The following is a 17,176-nucleotide window of genomic DNA, read 5'->3' as shown; positions in this document are numbered from 1 at the left end:
AGCAACTGGAGTGGACTCTGTACCACATGAAAATGACACGTTCCCATTTGTCCCCTCTACTGCAAAAGATGCACTTGAAGATTTAGAAAAAGGAATTTAAATTATTTTTATATATCAAGGGTGCTTTATCAAGCAAAATCCTTTAACCAGTTCATAATAAAGCAGAAGAATAACTGCAAAAAATGTATGCCTTATCTATCATAGGTGTTTCTTTGGTTCTGCCCCAATAAGCACAGAATGTTCTCTTTCATGTAGTCAGATGTTCCAGTAGGCAGCAACTGCAGCTGATGCTTAGCTGAGTTTGCTGCTGATGCACGTGATGTTAGAACTCGTGCAGAACCACTAAGAATATTCTTTAACATATTTGGCAGTTCATCATTTCTCTCCCTAGAGTTCAAACCAACTGCAACTTTATTGCCACTGATAGGCCACAGATTAAAGCATAGATTAACTGACTTTGTTCAGGTGATGTTGCAAGTCAACATTGAGCCTGAGAGTTGAATACAAGTTGCCTGGTTTTCAGTCCTCCTTACTCACTCTTACTTTGCCAGTATCTGCTAATTCAGATTACCAAGAATTTTGGACCTGGGTGAATTTTAATGACTTTTTTTTTTTTTAAACCTAGGGTGCCCAACATATTTTGCATGGACAATAAAAATGATACAGTGGGATCAGAATATCTAATGATGGGAGGGAATTTAATACATGTAATCTTAGTACCCTTGCTCCTTATGGTATAATAAGAAGCACTTTTCTCCATTGAAGTGAGAGCCACAGCTGACAAAGAATAATGAAAACATGTCAGAGGTTGGTTCTACCATTATAGTAAATAATGCACATCCTCTTCATTTTTATTTAATTGAGAAAACATATTTTATTCATTAAGTTCGGAGTTCTGCCTGTCCACCTTCCACATCTGAGCAGCATTCAAGGGGAAAGACACAAAGGAATCATAGGAGTATTCAGAAGACTTGCATTTTTGTTAAGCTCAAGACCAAAAAGACCATATTGTTGTATGTGCCTGGCATTGTTACAGAAGGTAGATTGCCTTTGTTTTTGTGCAAACTTGCTCAAAATAGAGCCAGTGTTATGAAATCCTGGTACTGAAAATGCATAAAACCAGAAAAAAGTTTACTATCATTTGCATAATAAGCAATTAAAAGGAAATGCTAGGATAAAATTTGCACAAAAATTAGGGTATCACAGTAATGTCTTAAAAGGCCATATTTGAGAGTACTGTATTGAGTTCCAACTCATTCCATCTACCATGTTACTATTCTAAATTATTTTTCCAGTTACATTTCTGAAGTAGGATGAGTCTTCTCATTACAATTTCACAAAACAATGAAACATGGTAGTCCATAAACCACTGTCACTTTTTCCTGGCTTAGAAACAAATTTATAAAATCTGCAGGTTTATCCCACTCAGATCCCCTGCTAAACAGATCCCTTCCAACTACTTCCAAATGGACTGGCCTCTGTGAAGGGTTTTTTTCTGACATTTTCCATCACTCAAAAAACAATTAGGTAGGGTATATAAAAAAAGCTCTCTTCACCAGATGGTCTTTGTTTTTTAAGACTGCCCCTACACATTATAAGATCTGAATCCTACTTGATAAAAATCCTCAGTATTGATGCTGTAATGCCAGGATACAAATCTACAGCAATCCCCAAAGCAAAGGGCAGATTGCACGTTTTTGGGTGAGGTCACAACAAGTTCTTCTCGGCTCTGTGCTGGCTGCGTCTCTGGAGGAGTGCTCCTGATGTCAAGATACTGCAAAATGCAGGACCTCGGCTTCACTTCTACCTTCCTCTCGCCCCCTCTGAAAGCTACCTGTATTTGAAGTATCCTTTACATATTTTTATGTAAAGGTATATATTACGCCTTTAGGTCGCTCACCCTAAGATGCTATTTAACCCTTTCTTCTGGGCTAAACCTGCAGGCTCTTCTGCCACCTCCACCACACGCACACCTCCGGCTCCAAGGGATCCAAGGGCTCGGCGCCCCAACACCCAGCGGCACTATAGCCGCCCGCCTCAGAATTAGATCATCTTACGCTGATTAAGAGAGTTCAGGATCGGCACGGCTTGACAGCCAGGTCTGCACAAACAAGCCGAGGGCATTTTTAATAACCCGTCGGCTGCCGGAACCCGGGGCGGGGGCCGGGCCGCAGCCGAAAGCCCCCTCGGAGTCGCTCCCGGCGCCGACGGGGGGCTCGGCGAACGAGATCCGGCTTCGGCCCCAAAGAGGATCCCTCGCATGCCGTGGTATTTCGCTCGGGTCTCCCCTCTCCCAGCCCAGATTACTCCCTTCCCACTCAGCACCCGGAGGAAGGGGGGGAGGCAGAGAGGGTAAGGTTTCCCGTGCGCAGGCCGGCGCAGGTGACAGGAGGGAAGTCGAGGGGCAGCGCGGGTCCCTCACCCAGATACCTCCAGAGCACTGCCCGCCCAAGGAATAACTCTGCCGCCCCGCCACCCCCGGCCGAGCCCGGAGTCGCCCCCACATCACTTTCCCCCATCCCCAAGATGTCCGCTGAGGCCGCTGCTGCCGCCGCCACCGGCGGGAGCGCACCCGCGGCCCCGGCCGCGCCTGCCCGGCATCCCGCCCCTCCCGCCGCCGCCAGCTCTTGAGTTACCTGTTTTGATGACCCGCGTAGCCTTTTTTTCCCCCCTCCTCTCTGCAATGAAAATCCGCGGCCGGTCACTCGCTCCCCCCCTCCCTCGCCTCGCCGCTGCTCTCCTTCCTCCTCCTCCTCCTCTTCCTCCTCCTTCTCCTCCTCCTCCTCCTCAGCGGGAGCCGGTGTCAGTCAGTCACATCAGCTGCCCGGGCAGGCAGGGAGAGCAATGCCCAGCGGCTTCCGGGAGTGCCAAATAAAGACAAGTCCAGAGAGGGAGAGAGACGGTGGCAGAGATGGAGAAAGAAAGCAAAAAGTGGGTGGAGTGTGAAAATGGAGAGAGAGGGAGAGGGAGAGGTGTCTCACGGCGGCGGCTGGGAATCTGCGGGGAAATGGATGCGTGGAGCATCACGGAGGAGCAGGGGACACTGCAGGCAGCCCAGGGTGGATGGCCGCTGATACGGTGGCCCTGCTTTTGCCCGTCGGGCACAGCTTGAGAGGGTTGGGAGTGAGCATCCCACAAGACACTGCTGTGGTCCACAACAGGAAGGAAGAGTGAGGCTTCTGTCAAAACCATCAGACCCCTCACCTCACACGGCAGGGAAGGTCGAGGACATCCTCATGTACACCTGGATACTTCATTGCCTGCTCTGGGCTGGACTAAACTGTGTCAGCCTGGCCACAGCTTAGCTGGGCCTATGGTGGGGCTGCTGCCTTCAATCAGTGTGCCATGAAACCAGGACTTCAGTGGGCAAACCCTGGTGCTTAGGCCTCATTTGTCAGGCTCGCCGGGCTTTGCACCAGTCCGTACCCCGTGCCAAATGGAAGCGTGAGTGTTCTGCAATTGTGCAGTGCTTGTCACCACATGGTCCAAAGGGACCTTCACCTGAAATCTGCTTCACGTGCTCATAGCAAATGAATTGGCTTTTCTGCACAGAAGTCTTGGGAGAGGACCATGAATTCACAGCCTCTAGAAAAACAGTATGCTCTGAATGGAAAAAAAAATTATTAGATGGTGATTATAAAAAAGACCACATATATTTTTCAAGTCAATATATTTTTCAATTCAACCATGTGGTTATGTGAAAAACGGTAGCGCATTTTTCTGTCATATATATAGCTTATTTTAGAAGAATTTATGTTTCATTTCTGATGGTCTGACAGCATCACTGTAAAACATAGAACACAAGGATTTGTTTTAATTGTGCAGCAGTTAAGTGTAGGCTGAGGAAAGTCATATTTTAACAAGAATGCCATGGTTAATAGCAGTTCACAGACCTCACATGCCTAAAGTCGATGTTAAGCAAAAGCAAGCAGACTGCAAGGATCTGTCTGGGATCCAAGCTCAGTAATGCAGACAATGTAATTGGCATTGGAAATTGCAAAAAAATCAGTGGCATAGTTTCCCGTATGAAGTGAAACGAACTAGTTCTCCTTGGCGTGTACAAGCAGACAGATGAAATCAACAGAACAGCACATGTTTTAACCAGAGGGTCTTGCCAAAACTTCCAGAAGGGTAAAGGTAATATGGAATTGAAAACCTGATTGAAAAAATGCACAGAACACAGAAACTACTCAAGAGAGACAAGAAACAAGCCAGAAGATCTCCTTCTGGAAGGAAAACCCAAAAGGATTAAGAAACAGTGAAACTACTACACTTAGAGTAAATCTCCAGGTCTGTATTTCTTACAACTCAGAGGAAAAAAAAATCTCAAGACTTGTGTAGTGTCTGCATAATAAGTTGAAACTTTAGGATGAGAAATGCAGTAGAGTTTCTGTAGAATCTCAATTTAATTTGAGAAAATGCAGTTAAGTGATGTGGTAAATAGGTATGATTCATGCAAAATTGAAACAGTAATCATATTGATACAGTAATTAATATTTGAAAATAATAATAAAACAGTTAAAAGATGTAATGCCAAGAAAGAAAGGGAGAGGAGGGTTTCCACCCCCCTCCCCCTGCCCCATCCTGCAGATGTTCAAGGACAGGAAAAAAGCAAGAGATAACAGTTACTAAAAATTAACAGAAAGAAGGGAAAATCTGTTTGGGTCCCAGGAAAATGCCAGCTATAAGAGATTTATTGCTTTGATGCTTAAATGTAGTAATAAGTTAGTTTTGGCTTACATTGTACTGGCTTGGTGCGCATGTGTAACCCAGGGGTGAGTTGAAGGAACAAGAGTAGAGGCCTTCATCAAAAACAACCCCTGAAGACTTGTGTGACCACCTAAATGAATGGTGGAGCATGCATGGTGAAGGTGGTGATGAGGGCGGAGGTAGAAGTGTGATGAATCAAAAATGGGAGGAGATGGCATTGGCACATGGCATATAAGGGGTGATTTTCACTTGGCAAGCTCGTACGTGAGGTGGCAAGGGTCCCAGAACCCTGCCCTCCGTACCCCGCGGTTATATTTTGCTTTTGCGCTATTATTGGAACCAAATTATCCCATATCTTAATCAAATTATATTGTCAATAGTTCAAGTGCATCTGATTTTATATATTTTCTAAACTATTCCATTAAATTGCTGCTACCTCTAATATTGTTTGGGTTTTTTCTGATGGGATAATTGGGCAAACATAACAGTGATGAAAAGTTTTATAAGCTCTTATTGTAAGAGCTCAGTTGAGCACTTCACATCATCCTTTTATATAATGGGCATACAGAAAAGAAGGAGAAACTATGAGGCATTCCTTTTCTATGGAAAGTTTTATGAGGCTACCAAACGACCATATGCCCTACATGTCTAAAACATGTCTGTAATCCATCTTTGCTCCTGTCTTCTAGTCCTTTCTTCACAAAACAGTCAACTAAACTCTTCTTACCACAAGGAGAATTTTGGCAAACATAAAAGGCTTAGTCTAAGGTAAAAGGAACAACAAGAAGTAATAAATTTAGTAAGAAGAAAAAGGGAGATTCAGTAACTGTAAAGTGACCTCATAAAAGGCAGGAAACCCAATGGCAAGCAAAGATATAAGATGTAGTGCCTGAAAATGCTAGAGAAGAAAGCCTTGCAGTTTCTGTAATAAGTAAAGGTAATCTGAAAGGGCAGTTCTACCAAAGAACTTCAGAGCTTTCAATTCAGGCTGAGCAACATCCCCCTAAAGAGAAGAATATGAAAGATGTGCAAATTTTGGACTTTGCAAAATATTATATGTGCAAAAAATTGAGTAGATAGCATGCATTTGTTCTCTTCCATCAGGAAAAGGGATTGGACAGCATTAAAGAATAAGTTTTGAAAGTGGGTGTTGGAATTGACGTCAAGTGAAACACTGAGCAAGGAATGACTGGAACATCAGGCCTTGGGACTGGCCACTTTGCCCTCAATCTAACAATACATTCAGATATACAGAAATTACATTGATGCCTGTAATTGAAACATTAACAGTTAAAGATTTTTATTGATGTACTTTATTAGTAAAGACATGGTCACCAACTTCCAGATCAAAACATTCTGAAGAAGCCTTAAAATTCTAACTTGGGCCATAGTCCTCTTGAAATTTTGAGGAGCTCCTCTTAAGCAAAGAGGTGCGGTAATAGCCCTCTTGCAGGAAGTTACCCTGTTAAAATGTAGCAGTTCATGGAGTCTAGTAGATTTGATTTAATACAACTTTACTATTCTTTTTTCATTTTACTTCCTAACATTGCTGCTGCAGACAATCTGTGCCAAGGCTGACATGTTTTATTCCCTTTTATAGAAGAGTGTATTTCTAAAGTTGTGCAGGGATCCCAAAGAACACATCAGAAGCTGTAGATGCAGGCTATCAAAATCTCTGTAGAATGACAGCATTGTAACCTACTTAGAAGAAAATACTCTGATGCATCTTTTATTTGCATAGATTTTTTTTCCCGCAGAAGAAGACTTAAAAATGTTAATTGTTACTTTCCTAGTCTGTGTTGAAAATGGACTTTCAATGTATATGATTGTAAAATTTCTTTATTGATGAAAGTTGCACCTAAATGATTCATAGATGAGTCTGGAGAAAGCCACAAATATTGTTGCTTATTGCCTTAATTTCATGCAGTCTGCTGGGGCAATGCAGAAAATATGGATTAAAATTGCAGAAGCACTTACTGATATGAAAAGAAATTGGACTGTCATGTGAAAATATTGGTAGTGTGATTTGCTAGAGGTACTTAAATAATATTGGAGTTCATTCAGGACATGTCAGGATTGGTTTTGCTTACAAAATCTGCTGTTTAGTCCACAGAATTTGATAAAATATAGCTAATTAGCAAAATGGATCCCTGAAGAGCCCTTTGTGGTTATCTTGTACAGATCAAGTGTCAAAACACGCAGGAAAAAATAAAGGGAAGATTCTGCCAAAGAAGTGGACAGCTTTTCCTCTTTCAAACTGGGGTGAAATCTGTCATTCATTCACCTGTAAAATATGCAGGTAGATTCAAATTACATTTCATTTCATAGCTGTCATTCTATTGCTTTTTTATCTCTTCTCTGTATTCTTTTTTATGCGGTGAGCTCTGGGGTTTGGGCTCTTATAATTGTACATTAACTAGTCGCATGCTTCTTTTTAGACATGGCAACATAAAAAGTGAAGTAATGAGCACGCGCTTATCATTAAGTGTGTGAGTAATGGCAGCCCTGTGTAGCAGAGCACTTAAGCATTCCTGTTGTATTTAAGCAGCTTGTCACATAGGGATGGAATTACTCACTTCTTTATAATTCAGAATATGTTTAAGGGCTTTGCTGTTTCCAAGGGGAAACTGTTCTGATCTCACAAATACTAATCTTTGTGACCACTTTTACTAATGGTAGTTGTGTGGTTTTATTCAGTTCCACAGAAGTTTTGGGAAAGCTCCTCAGTGGATATGGTAGCTCAGCTCTAAGTGTTTACATTGCCCTGTCTATTCATGATCATGGTTGTGTTTTTGCTAAACAACCTGTTTAGTACACTACTGCATTCTGATATGGATTTCAAGTGAAATTTTGTGGTTTTCATTTAACTACAGGAAGAAATGTGCAAGGAACTTCTAGTGAGGATGATTTGACTGAGCAAATCTTCCAAGTATGTGAGTGTAGTGTTATTGTGCCACCTTGATCTCTCTTGCTGTGGATCAAAGCTATGGAAGCAGTAGTCAAAAGGAATAACAAAGTCTTACTCATTGGTCAGTGTTAGTTTTCTCATTTTAGGATCTTGGCATTTCTGTTTAAGCTTCCTGGTTCTGTTTTCACCTTCCTTTCAATCTGGGATGCAGAAGATTGTTTAAGAGAGACTGGCAATATTCTCTAGTGAGGCCCCAACACAACTAAACAAAGCAAGCTATTGCTTCCAGCTGAGTAGTTGAATGTGTAGTTCTGCTTTGGTAGTTTCAGGACAACTTTACCATGATGCTGGCTCACTGTTCCAGACCCAGATGTGAGCTGTGAACCATCTGAGTAGGATAATTGCAGCTACTTAAATGTCCACGCTCTCAGCCTAGTCTTAGCCAGTGCTTTGTAAGCCATCTGCAACAGAGAAAAATGCAAGTGCACCCAAACACTGCTGGAAGTTAAATAAAGTTTTTCATGGTCATCTGCATGCCACAGCTTCTTTGACTTATGTGTTCCACTATCCCTGAAGCTCCAGTCACTTTCAGAATGTGCAAATGGGTCAGGCATGGAAGTCTGGTGTTTTAATCTGGGTATTCTTGCAGCTGCATTTTTTTCTTTGTAGGTGACATGTTTTTTCCTTGTTGTCTGCTGCTGTGTTTCTTTCATCACCATGTGTGTGATGGCATCACTGTTGTGATCAGAGCTTGTCAAGACTTGCTGTGTCTACGACATCAGTAAAATGCATCAGTCTTCTTCATGGACTACTGACAGTTAAAATCACTCATTTAGTCATCAGTCAAAGTCATTTTTGCTTATTGCTGAGGAGGTGACTTCCTTTTTTCCCCCCAGTAAATCCAGGTTCTAGTTTATTTTATTTTTCCATCTGCTAGTGGTAGAAAGCATGGAGTCAGCTCTAAACTTTTTTCTGGGAAGACTTAAAAATGATTACCAGAGTTCAATATTCTTGTTGCATAGGAAAGCCCTGACAGGTGGTGCAGCAGAGGTACTGAAAAATCCAGATGCACAGAAAATAAGATTTTTTTCCTGAAAAACTGGGGATATTTGAGATTCTTTTTTGTTAATAAATCCAACGTTTACTGTGAAAACCATTGGGCTTGAAACTTTTTTTGTTTATTTAAAATACAGAATTGCCTGATTCTAGGGAATGGTGCTTCAAAGAAAACACCTAATTGTGCAATATTTGTGGTAAAATCACATGAATTGATAATTTAATAAGTTTTTTTACAGAGAGAAGACTTTGTAAGATCAAATAGCAATGAGGACAGATAACCAATGTGCATTCTGAAAGAAATTTAGTGTTGCTCCAAGCATTTACATAGACTGTGCCCTTATTTAAACAGTGGTTCCTAAGTAGTGTAACCCCAGCTGTGGTCATTACAGGCCAAGTAAATCAAAGAAAAAGCCCCTTAGAGACAGAATTCCTCTGTTCTTCCTCAACTGTTAATAAGCTGCCAGGTGACATTTGCTACCCCCTTCTCCCAAGGCTGTTCCTAGTTGGTTTTGTCCATCTCCAAGCTCCTTTGCACTGTGTGGGTGAGGGGAAAGCAAGAAAAGCACTTAGTCCCTGTTAGATCATTTCACTCAGGCAGTAAATAAAGACCTTTACCTCAACATAGTCACCGTGCTTGGTCTTCTCCTGTAAGAACCCATTCAGCTATTGACAGCTATCTTCTGTAAATACACTTACTACCTAATAGAGAGGGGGCAAACCCATGAGTTTTGAATGTGAGTCTTTGAAATATTTTACCTAGTTCTTGAAAGAATCTGAGGTGATTTATGCTTTTCCCCATGCAGAATGCCAGGCCCTACAGCAATGCGAGTTTTCTTCTATCTTTCAACCTCTCCCTCAGCCAAGAACTTGAAGAGTCAGGATATCTCAGTTTTATATCCTCCTGCAAAGTGACACTGCTGACAAGGATCCCTAGTACAGTACATTACTTATATTATTATGCAGTTTTGTCAGACTAAATTATTATTTTGCAATTTATGACTACCTAGATTAGGGATGCAGAGCTGATCAGGCACAGCAGCATACAGCCTAGCACAGTCATTTACTCCAGCTTTTATATTCTTCATAGCAAGTGGAGTGGCATCTTTTTATTTTAAAATATTTTGAGAGCTTTTTAAGACTAGGCCCCTTTTCTGAAATCTTTCTCAATATTTCTCCAAACATCTGTGGCAGAAGGATTTCCTCTGTTGAATAAAGAAGGTGTATTTTGGAAATACAAAGCCAAAAAGGGTCTAGGATGAATCAAGCTAAGGAATAGAATAGAATAGAATAGAATAGAATAGAATAGAATAGAATAGAATAGAATAGAATAGAATAGAATAGAATATTTCAGTTGGAAAGGACCTACAAATGATCATCTAGTCTAAATAGCCACATTACCTTACTTACCTTACTTTTTTTTTCTTTCTCAAAAAGGGAGGAGGAGCAAAGTAAAGTAACAAAACAGAAAGAAAAGTAACAAAATATGCTTAATTTTAATATCTAAAATGGATTGGAGGAACTATAAATATTTCACACTGATGGGATGAAATCCTGTTTCTCCTCAAGTTAGTAAGTGTTTTGTTGCTGGCTGACAGGGTCAGCATTTCAGCCTACATGTCTGAATGAATGTTTTCCTTGAGTAAATGTAGGCCAATCATGTAGGTACCAGAAATAGTATTTTTGTTTCAAAACCAGTCATTTATTTCATTCTTATTTTCTTGCTTCCTGTATTTACAAAGGCTCTGCATATATTGCACTGAGTTTCTAAAAGCTATCATTTTCTTTAGAAAAGAATATTGTTTGCTCTCCTGAATAATTTATCTTGGAGTTCTCTTTTAATCCCTCATCAAGTGTGCCATTCTTGTATCTTCATAAAGGAAAAGAAGGGAAAACAACACTCTAAGGCTGATTTATGAGGTAAACCATGAAGAGTAAAAATGTATAAAACCTTGGTGTAAATAAGAACTTCAGTTTTGATTCTAATTCAGTTGTTTCAGTACTTCTGGAACAATACTATTGATTATATACAGATTTCCACTACTCTAACTGACATCACAGAGTATGAAAAGAAGCATGAACAATAAATATGATGAAGATTTGATATTTAACCTCGAGCTAATAAGGCTAATCATATATGTAGGTTTTGAAGGGAAAAAAGAAATACTTGGAGTACAATCTAAATATGACTGTGAATAGTATGTAATTTGTAATATTTGTGAAACAAATAATTGATAAAAGAACTTTTAATCCAAGTTCCTATATGTCCCATTAGGTTGAAATATAAATAGTTTAGATGCAAAGGAAAAAAACCTAGAAGCACCTTCATAGACAATCTGTGGCCTACAGATGCTTGTTATTAGGTTACTGTTGTTCATTTGGTGTGCACATCAGATTAGCAAGAGACCTTTCTGCATCCCAGTGAAGTTCAGGTCTATCTTGTCCCTCTGGTCTGTTGGAGGTCATCTACCTCTACTGCCCAGCTGCTGAGCTGGGACATTTTTCCAACTCATTTCCCCACTATAAGATAGACTCAGGCACCACAGATTGAGTGAAGTGTGTTTAAAGCATCAAAACTGCATGTTGTGGTATTTATAAAAGGTTAAATGGTTTTAATGCAAATAGTTGGGTATTGCCATGCGGAATGTATTTACAAAGTCAAACCAGTAGGCACTCATCTGTGCCATGGCTTACAAATGGTTGTTCAGGTTTCTGAGCAGACCAATCCAGCCTCTTCCAGCCACCAGCTTCATTCATCCTGCAATAATCAGCTAAACCTGTTCTGCTTGCCTGTGCTTGGCTGCCTCAGTGTGCTTCAGTGGTTTGTCTGTGGCTGCTGTCACCTCTTGTGTATGTACCTTAGAAATCAGCAAAGTTAGGGGCCACACTGGGGTCAGCAGCAGCAGGGAGTGAATTGCAGAGTTCTGCAAAGCATTTCATAAAAAGAAACTAAAATGTGTCATAGGAACACTGGAGTGAAATCTTGTGGGGAAAGATAGTCCCCTTAACATTCCTGGAACCACAGGCTCATCTATGTCATCAGCTGGGCTGAACAACACATGATCCCTTTCTAGAGTCATTCATTAGTATTTATAATGGTTCATCAGCATTAATGTTATAAAATTTAAGAAGCTTAAATATTTCCTGAAGTGCAGCTTTTCCAGGAATCCCTGTGGTATTCATACCATATCTTCCTTAAAGTGTTAATTTTAGTTATTGAACAAATTTGGTAGAGAACCTGATGTGCTGCACATATGGGAGTTGCTGGAGATTGATTATACTGATTATTGTGTGATACAGATCTCCAGCCTAAAGGCTGTATGCATATCTCCTGTGGTAATTTACTGTTCAATGAATAAAAGCAGGGAAGAAAAGAAGGGACAATTGCTGTTTTGGTATTACTAGTTGTTTTGATATTTGTTGCTACATTTTCCACTTTCCTGTTGTCATTTTGGATGTCAGTTCTATAACATCAATCTCAACCTTTTTAATGTTTTCATTTTCTGAAATGCAAACACTAATTTTCAAGAGTCCAACCAAAACTCAAAAGTTAGTGTCACATTTCTGACTGTTTGCTGAGTGACAACAAATAACAAGCGTTAGACCCCCCCTTAGTACAGGTGAAAATACACTTATTAATTCATGTTTCCTGATACTCTCCAGGAGGAGAATGATAAGCAAAAGCTCAGCTCCTCAGAGATGTTTAGGTTTTCTACAAAACTACATTTCAGTAGAGAGACTTGATGGATGATGGGCAGTGCATCTGTATGTGTCCAGGGGCTGTTTTTAGTAGTTGGAAGTTCATACTGGAGCCTTTCTGAGCAAAACACCTGCTGACTTTAGTCCATTTTTGTTTGAGGGAAAGCCTCAGGTTTAAAGGTCTGTTTATTCCAGGGTTATTGAAGTCAGCACAAGTTTAGTCATTGATTTGAGAGAGTGGGTGGCAGTTTTTAGGGGTCTGCTCCTGTTCCAGCCAAAGTCCGCTTGAGCAGTTACCATTATTTAGTTGAAGATAGCTCTAATTCAGGAAATAATTAGTAAAATGTCCTTAAACCCTTGTGCAGTTGAATCAGCTCACCTTTGAAAAAGTCTCTCTCCTTCTCTTGGGGCTATTGACAAGAACAGCAGCAGCAGCTGCTGTGTGGGAGTGTGTGTGTGTGTGTCTTGCCTGGCAACCTCATTCCCTAACGGTGGATTTCACCTCCCACGCTCACCTGCAAAGGCCGGGACTACTCAGTTTCTATCCAGCGCCGGTGGATGCAGCCTGGTGTTAATACTTGGCTGTAAAGCAGTTGCAGTTTCCCTTTTTCAAAAATTTCGGGTGCTGGAAATACACATCCATTTCCCCACCAAATACAAATTCATGATCTTCAGGATAGGTGGAAAGGTGTGACTGCACACAGAATTATGAATGAAAATGAACCAGTGTTCTATTGGGACTGGTTTGTTGTGTGTGTGTGTGTGTGTGTGTGTGTGTGTGTGTGTGTACAGATCCATTTGTATAAGGATCCATTGATCCATTTGTATAAGGAATTGCAGTGCTAATAGTCATGGTGGCTGCTCCTTTGTTGTCACTGTACACATTGAACTGGAGACTGCTGTTAAAATACTCCATCAACAACACAGGAACATCTGGTTTTCTCTCTTACTATTTTTTGCCAGTACTTCTTGAGTTTGTAACTTTATTTAAAGAAAAATGGCCACATTATCTCTTGTTTGATTTTGTTTTATTTGCATGATAGAATATATAAAATACAATGCATAAAATTGCATAATGTGTTATGAAAAAATATTTAATATTAACTAATATTTATCAGTAAAATAAAATAGAAAGTTTATTAAATTTATGAAATATAGAACATATAATATATAAAAATATCTATCAGAGAATCCCAGAATTTTTTACATTGGAAGGGACCTTTTGAGATCATCTAATCCACAGGCCCCTAAATTATCTTTTTTTTTCCAAAGAAAGCAACTTTTTCATTTCAGCAAGACTAGTTTCATACAGCTTCTTCTGTCTTATTTAAACCATTTATTTGATGCATCTTTAAAAAAGAAACCAAAGATAAGAATTTAAATTACATAAAGTATAGAAAAGAAACTCACTTTTTAGAAAATTACTAGTAGTTTAATCTAGAAGAATGATCACAAAGTTCAGCAGTGTCAGCAGCTACTGGTCCTTTGGAACTAATAATAATAGGATGATTTTTCTATAGCATTTACAATTCCATATCTGATTTATTCTATGATTCTTTAAAATAATCATTCTAATTGTGGAGGTGTCACCTCTTTAAAACTGGTTTGTTCATTCCATATGTGAGCCGCACCCTGAAAAACCGAAAGGCTTTGCACATGCCTAATTTAAGATTTAACCTAGCATCAGTGTTAAACCTGTTTCAGTCTGTCTTTCTCTTGCTGAAAATGCTGTGTAACTCAAGGGTTTCTATTTGCTTCTTTAGCAAATCAATTATAATCTGCCTTGGCTCACAGTTTCATTCCGACAGCCGAAGGTGCACAGTGTTCTATTCTTCCACTGAAAATAATTGGGGAAAAAAAAAAATCACTGCCTTTTCATTTTTTCGTTGTATTGAATGTAACAAGAAGAGCCAGCTTGATAGCACTGTAAGCTAAATTCTCATAATTGTGCTCAGGGCAAACAAGAGACAATCAGAGCTCCTCACACAGACACAGAAACCTTCAGCCTTTCACCTACATGCAGCTGGTTTTGTGTGCTCTTACAGCGCTTTTCAACAATGTCTTGGTTGCTGATAACCAAGAACTGGACTGGTATCACTCCTGATTGCTCCTGCACTTCTGAAAAGGTTTTGTGGGAATTTAAAAAAAGGGTTTATTTATTCATGTTTATTTAGGATACCATGATGCTATAGTCTAAAAGATCCCTAGCTTTAGAGTTGCAGAATCCCTGGGAAGTTCGGGAACCTGACTCTGCAGTGACCTTTTCTGAAACAAAGGTCAGCGAGCCATAGGCAGACTTGCCAAGTCAACTGCTTTTCCCTGCAGACTAAAGCTTTGTGGCCTTATCCACAGATCTGGTAGGAAATTTGGCCAAGCCACTGCTTTTTGTTGTCTGAGGCACAATATGTGTGTCAAATGAAGTTTCATACTAAGTGAGAGTGATTTCAGTAAATGGAAGTAAAATTTGTGTTGAAAGAGCTTAAAAATCCATCCTGTGGCTCTATATATGTTATTTCCAATTTATTACAGTTTTAATGATTTCCTAGATTCATTCATGGGATGTGTTTTTGTACAAACCTCACTCCTATTTTCATGCTTGTTTTTTTTTGTTCTCTCAAAGTTGAGAGGGATGGAACTTATTTGGCACATTAGGGAATTATCTTCCAACTGTTTGGATTAGCTTGGGATCAAAAAATTACCTCATTACTGCTCTTAATACCTCATTATTGTTAACTCATTGTTTCCTATGCCAATGACCTTTTAAACACAGGGGTTTAATTCCTTTATTTTAGAGGATCATTTTAGGAATAAGAAATCTGGAGAGGCCATTAAAGTTATTTTAAACAGATTAATAGAAATGTTTTGACAGTTGGAGGTGGCTTGGGGTGTCAGTTTTGCTTTGACAGTGTTGTGGGGCTTTTTAGTTTTGAATGAAGATTAAATTTGGACCATGACAAATATACGATCTTTCCCCCTCTTCCTTCAAACTTCTGTTTTTCTGAGAAATAGACCTCAATACTGAAAAGGCTGTGAAAGCTGCAGATTTTACTGTATTGAATCTCTCCAATATAATATTTTCACTATTTTCCTTTATCTGTGTTTATTTGCATCTTAGATTAGGGCACCTGTTTAAGGCAAGAACTGTGAGTTCAGGTAGTATTATTCAGCCAGTATATCTTTGGAGACAAATTCAGTAAATTTTTCCATTGATATTTTAGAAGGAGACTATGTTTTTACCTAGTACACTTCGGGTTAAATGCTCTGTTCTTCTAGGTCTCCAGAGCTTACAGGAAGCTCAGAGATCTGCTGCTTTATAGCTACTGCACATCTGACCCAGTGTCCATGGAGTTATTTCACTGAAATTGATCTGAAACTAGGAATGCGTATGCTGCTAAGGATTTAAAACTTCATTTGTGTGGTGTAGCAAAAATGCATGCCCATCAAACATAGCTTCTATATTGAATATTTTTAGGTCATTTAGGTCACACAGACTTCCTGCTAGACCTAGAATTCAGACACTGGACACAGATATGACCCTGGGAAGTGGGAACTCTGAGGTGTTGACAGGGATCAGTGAATTGTGGACTGAGATCAGTCAAATATGTTACCTCATAATTTTTTATTAACTTCAGAAGCCTCAATCAAGGTACTTATAGCAAAATTTGAATATGTGAGTCACAGACCAGATCCTGTGGATCAAAAGCTCAGTGGCTGAACTTTGCACTGGGCTTTATCAGAATAAGCTGCACTTGAGAGTTCCTGTGATACCTGTTGCTGCTGCAGGGTCTGGGTTCAGATAGCTCTGCAGTGTTGCAGCTCAACACAAATTAACTCACCTGGAATTTGTTATGTGCTCTAAGGAATAGCTTGTCATCAAACCTGCATACCAGTAATTGTATATGCAGTGAATAAAGATAGATTGTGCCTGTCTATGGCAAAAGGCAGGGGAATATACATCACTTGGCTGTTTTGCTTTTTTATTATTCAGTTGGCTCAATTGACTCAAATTAACTTTTTGATAATTTTCCGATCAGGTTCCATCTGTTTCAGAAGGATGACAGATCTGAATTTGTGGGACTCTGTCCTTTTGTATTATCAGAAGGACATAGTGACAGAATTTGAGTCTGGCAGCACCATTGGCTATTTTGGCCAGTGTTGTACAGGATGAGGTGGGATTGGCCATTACCACCTCCATGAACGTGTTGTAACAGCAAACATTTGGTTGGCTCTACAAGTTGTAACTACTGACACTACACTTGTGGTGTTGTCCAAAAAAAAAAGGAAGGATAGTATTGGTAGTGCATCAGATAATGCTCAAATTAATACAACCAGTGTTTCAGTAATGGAGGGAATGTTGGGCTTCCTTGCATGTCCCTGATCATTTCTGAAATTCTGATGCAGCTTTGTGAAGAAATGAAACTTTCTATCATAATTTTGTTTATATGCCACAACTTTTTACACTTGTTTGCAACTTCTTAGCCCATCTTTTAAAAGCTATGGGTTTGCTATGACTAGTTATTCATTAAATGCCTGCTACTTTCTTTTGTTTGAAGAGAATTCGTTTAACAAATAGATACACTGTATTGATTCACTGTCTTGGCTAGGTAGAAATGGCTATTAAGATCACAGTAATTCCGGCTCAAATATCTCAAAAAAACTTGTATAATCCACCCTTCTCTTTTTATTGTAAAGAAAAACGCTGGTTTTTTCTAGCAGGTTTTTTTTTTTTAACAACAACCACAACAATATGTCACAAGATAAACTCGGTGAAGCTACACAAGAACAAAACCTGGGCCACAGACA

The 17,176-nt window shown here is 39.7% G+C and overlaps 1 protein-coding gene across 2 annotated transcripts in view; it reads right to left on the bottom strand.

The window, feature by feature from the left end:
- Window positions 1-2,697, bottom strand: part of CAP2 (cyclase associated actin cytoskeleton regulatory protein 2) — a 68,198-nt gene extending 65,501 nt beyond the window's left edge. The window contains exon 1 of one of the 2 annotated variants that reach the window (XM_058804188.1): window positions 2,637-2,697. The gene's annotated coding sequence lies outside the window, so the exon portion shown is untranslated. The remainder of the gene's footprint in view (window positions 1-2,636) is intronic. The other variant, XM_058804181.1, reaches the window with a different exon arrangement.
- Window positions 2,698-17,176: the final 14,479 nt, after the last annotated feature.

The sequence above is a fragment of the Ammospiza caudacuta genome, chromosome 1 (assembly GCF_027887145.1).
Source record: "Ammospiza caudacuta isolate bAmmCau1 chromosome 1, bAmmCau1.pri, whole genome shotgun sequence".
In the NCBI taxonomy this organism is placed as follows: Eukaryota; Metazoa; Chordata; class Aves; order Passeriformes; family Passerellidae; genus Ammospiza; species Ammospiza caudacuta.
Note: the sequence above shows the minus strand (reverse complement) of the source record. Positions and strands in the feature narration are given on the sequence as shown.